The sequence below is a fragment of the Lampris incognitus genome, chromosome 1, assembly GCF_029633865.1.
Source record: "Lampris incognitus isolate fLamInc1 chromosome 1, fLamInc1.hap2, whole genome shotgun sequence".
Classification (NCBI taxonomy): Eukaryota; Metazoa; Chordata; class Actinopteri; order Lampriformes; family Lampridae; genus Lampris; species Lampris incognitus.
The window spans coordinates 141,690,845-141,699,389 of record NC_079211.1 but is presented as its reverse complement, the minus strand read 5'-3'; positions in this window follow the sequence as shown (position 1 = coordinate 141,699,389).

Sequence of the window (8,545 nt, the reverse complement as noted above, 5' to 3'; positions counted from 1 at the left end):
TCTAGACTATGGCAATATTTGTGTTCATGGAAACCACCCAAGCAGACAGCACACCAGTTGGCTTACAGCAATGCCACCCTAAGGTGATCACACAGCACAGTTGAATGCAGGTTTCAAAATACAGAACTGCAAAAACCAGCATATAATGAACTTACCAAACTGACTCCAATACAATAGAGCAGCATCACACCAGTGATGCAATACACGTTATGCAAACAGTATATCAAATAAGCTCCTCCACAAAATATACAGCAACACACAATCACAACAGATAATACTGCTCAATGCACAGAAACAATCAAATGGTTCTTACCATTAGAAGTTCTTCTTTCTTGACTTTTTCTTTGCAAACGGCGCAAATGGCTGCCGTGCATCACCCAGGTGGGTGCTACACATTGGTAGTGGTTAAGTGAGCCACCCACTTCAATGTGAAGCGCTTTGGGTGCCTAGAAAAGCGCTATATAAATGTCTACTACTACTTTCGGCTGCTCCCGTTAGGGGTCGCCACAGCGGATCATCCGTTTCCATTTCTTCCTGTCTTTTGCGTCTTCCTCTGTCACACCAGCCACCTGCATGTCTTCCCTCACCACATCCATAAACCTCCTCTTTGGCCTTCCTCTTCTCCTCTTCCCTGGCAGCTCCATATTCAGCATCCTTCTCCCAATATACTCAGCATCTCTCCTCCACACATGTCCAAGCCATCTCAATCTTGCCTCTCTTGCTTTGTCTCCAAACCGTCCAACCGGAGCTGTCCCTCTAATATAATCGTTCCTAATCCTGTCCTTCTTCGTTACTCCCAGTGAAAATTTTAGCATCTTCAACTCTGCCACCTCCAGCTCCGCCTCCTGTCTTTTCGTCAGTGCCACTGTCTCCAAACCATATAACAATATAAATGTAATTATTATTATTATTATCATCAAGTCCTCAGTTGAGGTGGTTCGGGCATCTAATCAGGATGCCTCCTGGGCGCCAAGACCCAGAACTCGCTGGAGGGACTACATGTCCAATCTGGCCTGGGAACGCCTTGGGATCCCCCAGGAGGAGCTGGAGGGCGTTGCTGGGGAGAGGGACGTCTGGGGTGCCCTACTTAGCTTGCTGCTATCGTGACCCTAACCCCGGAGCAGAGGCGGAAGATGAACGAACGAATGAAAAGTCCTGGAAATCCAGCTCCCTCACAAGGCTCAGACTCGACGGCCGTCAAGAAGACAGCGCTTCCAGGCTAACGTGTTCGTTGCTAGCTAACCGAGGCCGTGCATTGCTGCAACCGATGGTAGACGCTTCCAGGCTATCGTTACTACTTGCTAGCTCGACACCCTCCATCGGAATCCCCTCTTCTTCACTTTGCTTAACTTTTTTGAAGAAGAAAAAAAAACAAACTTATTAGCATTGTCGAAAAGACCGTCTCTAGCAGCGACATTCTCACCGTGTTTCCCTCACTCTCTCCCCACCGGAACTCCGCCTCACTTCACACGGGCTTTGGGCCAATCAGAACCGATGAGCTAGGTTGGCCCCCGGATAAGGGCTTGGATAACGGAAGTTCGCCACACATCAGACGCTTTCCGGGATTAGGGACTTTACTAATGTGTACTAGTGGTCATCTGGTGTCAAGTGCGTCTAGCACAAGTGAGTGAAATGTTTGGGAAGGCTTGTTATAGTTGCTATTCGCCAGTGACGTGTCCATGTGTTTTAGCCGATCTAAGGAGGCTCATGTTCATGTGTTCTGCCGACCGTGTGGCCTCATATTAGCAACTGTTGTTACTCAGTTACTCGCTGTAAACAGGTATCATGTCTTAGGCATGCCGTTAGGATATTGTCTGGTTTATGCTGGTTTACTCTCTCGCCGGTAGAATCGCGGACCGAGCGGCCGCGCGTAGGTCCGCTTGTAATTCAGCAGCTAGTTTCTCCACCGGTATTGATGCCTTGCAGTTCAAGCGTGTCGCATACTACTGGCCAATAGAGGGTGGTGTTGCACCGCTGATGGGCATTAATCCACTGCTAGAGGGAATATGTTGTTTCAGCCTCAGATATGCCTGTTTGATACATAGCCACATTATTTATCTGCTGCTTACCAGTTGCATCATCTTGTACAGTGTAAATTCATACCTTTGTGAAAGCAATGTAGTTTACATTTTCTGCATGTGCCTCGTGTAATTTTTAAAGGGATATGATTTATTATGTTCATTTACACAGAACCACCGAGTCATCAGACTTTCGTACAAGGATTGTGGTTGTAGTGGTGTCAATAAAGACGGAAAAATTGAAGACATCTGCGTGATTCTGATCGATCACCTGCAGCGGGTTCCTTGACTAAATCCAGCACATAGTTATAGCTGGGAAACTACAACTTCCCCACAAAATGGTCCTTCAAGCCGGATACTAGAACCTACTACAGTTCTGGATGTCTACCTCAGCGGATAAGGAACCTGGTACATGTGTCAGGAGGCAAAGATCCCTCCCCGGATACCTTAAGGATTACATCTTGTCTGATACACCAAGTCGACCAGCGCCACCACACCACCTGCTTCATCTCAACCACAACAAGATGAAGAGAGTGAGGGAAGTTCGCCTGGTTCACGCTGTGCATCCACAGTCAGTCGGGAGTGCTGCGGCCCCTTACTGTGGGAAACAACTGATGAATGGGAATCTTCCAGGAACAACTGGAAGAAGAAGTGCCAGGGGCTTAAACAGGAACAGGGGAGTCTTTTAGCATCGATGCAACAACTCAGACTATGGATTGAAGAGCTCAGAGCTCAAAGTGGGCACAGTGAGCCCTGTGCTGGCCACCAGTGTCAGCAAAATATACAGCTGAGTCAGAGCCCCTCCACGGGGAGTCCAGCCCCGGAGAGGTGCCATGCCAAGGCTTAAGTCATACATTCCCCCATAGGAGGTGGAGGCAACATTGCAAAGGGAGACACGTCACCCAGACACGTCATCAGTGAGAGAATCCCAGGAAAGGTGGATAGGGGTGACAAGAAGTCAGAGCAAGCAAAATCAGGACCAGGCAAGCCCACTCTCCCAAATGATGCTGAAGAGATGCTCTACATAGGTAAACCTCCTTGGGGACCCTGCGTCCTCCTAAAAGTCTGCAGTGGTACTCAGGAATAGAGATCAGACTCTGGACACATATGCCATACTGGACGATGGTTCAGAGCGCACCCTGCTTCTCCACTCAGCAGCCTAGCAGTTGGGGATTAAAGGTCACTGAGAAGATCTGCCTCTGCGAACACTGAGGCAGGAGCTCTAGATGCTTCACGGGGTGGCTGTCTCTTTCACCGCTTCGCCGGCGAGTTCCCCTAAGCAGTTCTTCAACATCAAGAGGGCCCTCACCACACCTAACCTTAAAGCCCTTCGGCGGAATTTCAAGCACCTGAGGGATCTTCCCAATCAGCAGTTTGACAGCATCCACCCTGCCTTGCTCATAGGTTCTGATCACCCCAACTTAATTACACCACTGGAACCAGTGCACGTTGGGCCACCTGGGGCTCCGGTGGCCATTAGAACCCGCCTTGGATGGACACTTCAGGGTCCAACCCATGGGGTTAAACAATACCTCACGGAGCAACACTGCCTCTTCACGGCTTATGGGGCTCCACCAGCAGACTTTTACCAACAAATTGAAACGTTATGGCAGATGGACGTGCTCCCCTGGTGGAGCAAAAAGGTCAGCATGAGATCACGGCAGGATCAAGAAGCCATCAACTGCTTGGAGGACAAAACCCAGTGGGTGGAGGTAGATGGCATCTACCACTATGCTACTCCTCTTCTCCGTGTCCAGAACTTCCTGCAACTATGAGCACCAAAGGAGGCCGTGCTCCCCCAGCTCAGAAGTACACAGAGGAGGCTCTCCAAAGCCCCAGCGCAAGCCACAGCCTTCATAGCGGAGATACAGAAGTTGGAACAAGCTGGTTATGTTGTCAAACTGGAGCCTGGTGCAGAAGACACACCAACAAGTTGGTACATCCCCCACCACATGGTGGAACATAATGGGAAGCACAGTGTAGTCTTCAATTGTTCCTTTCAGTTCCAGGGTGTTGACCTCAACAAACTTCTGCTTCCCTGACCAGCACTAGGTTCCTCTCTGCTTGCTGTCTTCCTACGCTTTAGGGAACATGCTGTTGCTGTGAGCAGTGATATATGTGGGATGTTCCATCAAGTTAGGCTCCTCAGAAGACCAGCAACTCCTCCGCTTTCTCTGAAGAGATTTCAAACACAAAGAACAGCCTACCATATACGAATGGAGAGTGCTCCTCCTTGGCACGACCTGCAGCCCCTGCTGCGCCATATATGCTCTCCAAAACACACCCTGGACCACACTCAGCCTGGTGATGCAGTAAGGGAGTCAGTCTTCAAGTACTTCTATGTAGACAACTGTCTACAAAGTGTAGCTTCTGAAGAGGAGGCCAAAGCCCTGGTGAACTAGCTACAGACTCTCTTGGCATGAGGTGGCTTTGAGTTATGGCAGTGGGCAACTAACCGCCCTGACATCATCCGTCATCTCCCCCTAGAGACAAGGTCGGACAGTGCAGAAGTGGATATCTCAGGGTCAGCCAGACCAGCAGGAAGCAGTCCTAGGTCTCCAGTGGCACTGCCCTTCAGACACCCTGTCCTATAAGTCCCGAGCTGTTAGAGCAGATAAGATCCCCGTGTGCTCTATTTATGAGGTGTTAGCCAGTCAGTATGACCCCCTTGGGTTTCTGGTACCCTACACCATGAGAGCCATGGTCCTCATCCAACACCAGTGGGATAAAAAAAAGAGGTTGGGATGACAGCCTTACCAGAGCACCTGCAGTATATTTGGAAGGAGTGGGAGGATGAGCTGTCTCACCTGCATAACATCACCCTGCCAAGATGATATACCAAGCCTAAATTGGACTCCCCCACCAGTCAATGTGAGGTCCATGTGTTCTGTGATGCCTCAGAGCAGGCATACGGCTCGGTGGCATATCTCAGAACTGAGCGTCCCAGTGGTGTGGTTGAAGTGTTATTTCTCACTGCACGGTCTAGAGTGGCTCCAGAGAAGCAACAATCTATCCCATGCCTGGAGCTGTGTGCTGCCTTGTCAGGAGCTCAAGTAGCCAAACTACTCAAAACTGAGTTAACACTACCCATCCAGTGGGTTGTATTATGGGCTGACTCCACCACTGTACTCACCTGGCTGAAGTCGGACTCATGCCGCTATAAGAGCCATGGACAACATTAGCTCTGATAACGACTCCAAAGAGGATATATATCTGAGTTTCATCACCAGCCAGTCAGACTAGCTTGGTCTAGTCAGAAAGGCACGAACTGATGAAGCCTCTTGGATGAGAGGCGAAATGTCTTCACGGATATATACCAAGTCCAGTTGCACTCTATTCATAAGGTGTTCGTGGGCACCAGGGTGGCGGAGATCCAGGACCTTACTGTGGGTGACACCTGGCGTTATGTGGAGTCTGCCACAAATCCTGCAGATTACATTATACAGGGAAAGCCCCTCTCTGCACTAACAACCAACAATCACTGGCGGTTTGGCCCTCCCTTTCTGCTCATCAGCCCAGATCAGTGGCCAGAAACCCCCCAACTCCATACAACATCAGTTCACAGTGAGAAAATTAGAAAGCTAGCCTTCTGTGGACTCACATCTGCATTGCCTATACCTGATGCCACTCAGTTCACAACCTTCAGTGACCTCAGAACTGCAACCACTCAATCATGGGGCGGAAAAAGATACACTCACAGCTGATCAGTATCGTAAGGCCCCAACCTCCCTCCTTCAACAAGTGCAGCAAGACTGCTTCCCCACATATCTTGCCCAGCTGAAATCAAAACAGCCAGTGCGAAGCAGCAGCCGCCTCCTCACTCTGTCCCCAGAATTTGATTAAAATGATGAGCTCATCCGCGTAGGTGGCCACCCTTGCCACAGTAATCAGCTTGATCCAAAGCCCATCCAGCCAGTTGTGATTGATGCCAAACACCCAGTCACACAGCTGGTCATTAAAGACTTTGATGAACAGCTACACCATCCTGGCCCTGAAAGAGTGTTTGCAGAGATTCGTCGCAAATATTAGATTCCACGTGGCAGAGAGGCCATTCGACGGCATCAGAGAAGCTGCACTGAGTGTCAGAGATGGAGAAACAAACCTGACATCTCCAAGATGGCTGACTTGCCTCCAGCAAGATTACACCTGCATAAGCCAGCCTTCTTCTCTACAGGCGTGGACTGCTTTGGGCCCTGCTCCATCAAATTAGGGCGAAGAAGTGAGAAACGATGGGGAATATTATTCAAATGCATGACTACTTGGGTCGTGCGTATTGACATCCTGTCCAGTGTTGACACAGACTCATTTCTCATGGCTTTAAGATGGTTTATAGCTTGGAGAGGCAAGCCATTTGAATTGCTGTCCAATCAGGGCATCAATTTTAAAGGAGGTGAGTGTGAAATGCGAGAGGCATTTGTAGCCTTCCAATCAGACCTTCAAGCCCAGCTTGCTCCCCAGCAGATCCACTGGTGATTCAATCCGCCAAATGCCCCCCACTTTGGCGGCTGTTGGGAGCGAGAGGTTCGCTCGGTAAAGCAAACCTTGCAGGTAACCCTTGGAGCACAGCTGGTGACAAAAGAGGTGCTGAGGACACTTCTCACTGAAGTTGAAGGGGTCCTCAACTCCAAGCCCTTAGGCTACACATCAATAGACATTGCTGACGCCGATTCAAGTAACCCTTACTCCCTGCTAATTGTACAGCCAGATGCATCCCTACCACAGGTGGTGTATCCGGAATCAGAGCTTCTGCGCAGAGGACAGCGCCATAGCCAGCTTCTTGCTGATCATTTCTGGAAGAACCTCATTAAGTTCTACCTTCCCAGCCTTCAGTGGTCATTGATATACGTGTAAGCACAGTCACCACGCAGGTATCTTATTTGGAGTTCTAGAGACATTTTGTACCTGAACAAATCACTTTTCTTTTAGAGACTGATTCAGAATCAGATTCTGCTAGTGAGTTAATTGTTCAATGGGGAGGGGTTATTGCTTGTTTGCAGGGAATTTTTATCTACATACAATTTCCCAGTAGGAATTTGCTATATAGTTTTTGATGCCATTCCAACAGGCACCTTTATGCGTTATAGGAATGCATCTAGATACGTATCTTTCCCCAATCCTGCTGACTCTGTTGGGGATGTAGTGAGATGTCTCTATATGGAATAGAGACATCTCACTACATCTCCAAAATAATAGTAGAGCAATATGTGCCCCATTTCAAAGAGACGTCTCTATTCCATATGGCACATGTTGAATTGGTTTGTAAATGATACAAATTGGAAGAAAGTTTGGATGCTTCCTCCTAAATAGCTTATCATGAATAAGGTTAAGGAGGTGTCCTTTAGAATTATTCACAAGTGCTACCCCGCCAATCAGAAAATTTAATGAGACATAAACATGAACTTCTTTTTCTGTGGTGAATATCCAGAGACAGTTTTACACCTATTGTTCTGGCATTGTACTCACACCAAGAAACTCTGGCAAGGCCTTTGCAGATTTATCATTGATCATATTTTTGAAAATTTTACATTATGGGAAAATGTATTGTTTAATTTCTTCAATAACGCAAGGAAAGAAGACAAATATTGTTTTATAACAATTTTTGATAATCGTGCTGACAAAAATGTTCATTCATAAATGTGCATTTGACAATAAAAAAAAGGTATTTTGTTGTTTTCCTGAAGGATGTTGAGTAATATGTGAAAGTACTTTCTAATTCGACTAGCAAAAAGGCTGTCAAGACACCTAATATCTGTATGTTTTGTAACATGTTTGTCTAGTGTGATATACCCCTGGCTCCTTTGTTATTGTCCTATTTGTATACTGAATCTGTATTTTGCTCTTTTGTTAGTTAAAAAAAAGACAAAATTTAAGCTTCTTATAGAGCTTCATAGAACAGAAACTGACATCCTCAAGTCATTATACCAGAGTTTCAGTAGTGTTAACCTAAACAAATAAGTAAATAAACTGAAAGGCCTAACCTGAAAAACTGCATCTGATGTTCGCTTGGGTTTTCCCCAATTATTTTCTTTTCCGTCACATGACATTTGTTAATAAGCAGAATATCAAAATTAGGAGGTACAGTACATGATTTATTGTCTCTTCCTTTTAATGCAGTGACCAGTTCTTATTCTTGCACAATAATCTGTATTTTCAAACAGTTTATAAAGGTACCACGTTACAATAAGACTACCCTTATAAAGGGTTTATGAATGGTTTATAATTAGTTGATTAGTTAGATTGTGTCGTGTTTTGTGGTTGAGTCTTTACAAATATGAGACGACATAAGGAACCTTTAGTCTCCATTTACTCCCAACACCTGTGATTGGTTCCCCGAGCCGTGCGCAGGTACGTCACATGATATGCAGATCACGTCATGACGTATGACGCAGGTTGTGAACACTATAAATCATTAATAAGCTGTTATGTCATATTAGATAACACACTTCTACTCAGAAAAGCATTTAATTTAACCATGCAGTGTTTTCGTTATCTGTTTTTATTGTTTTACTGCACCGTCAAGCACTTTG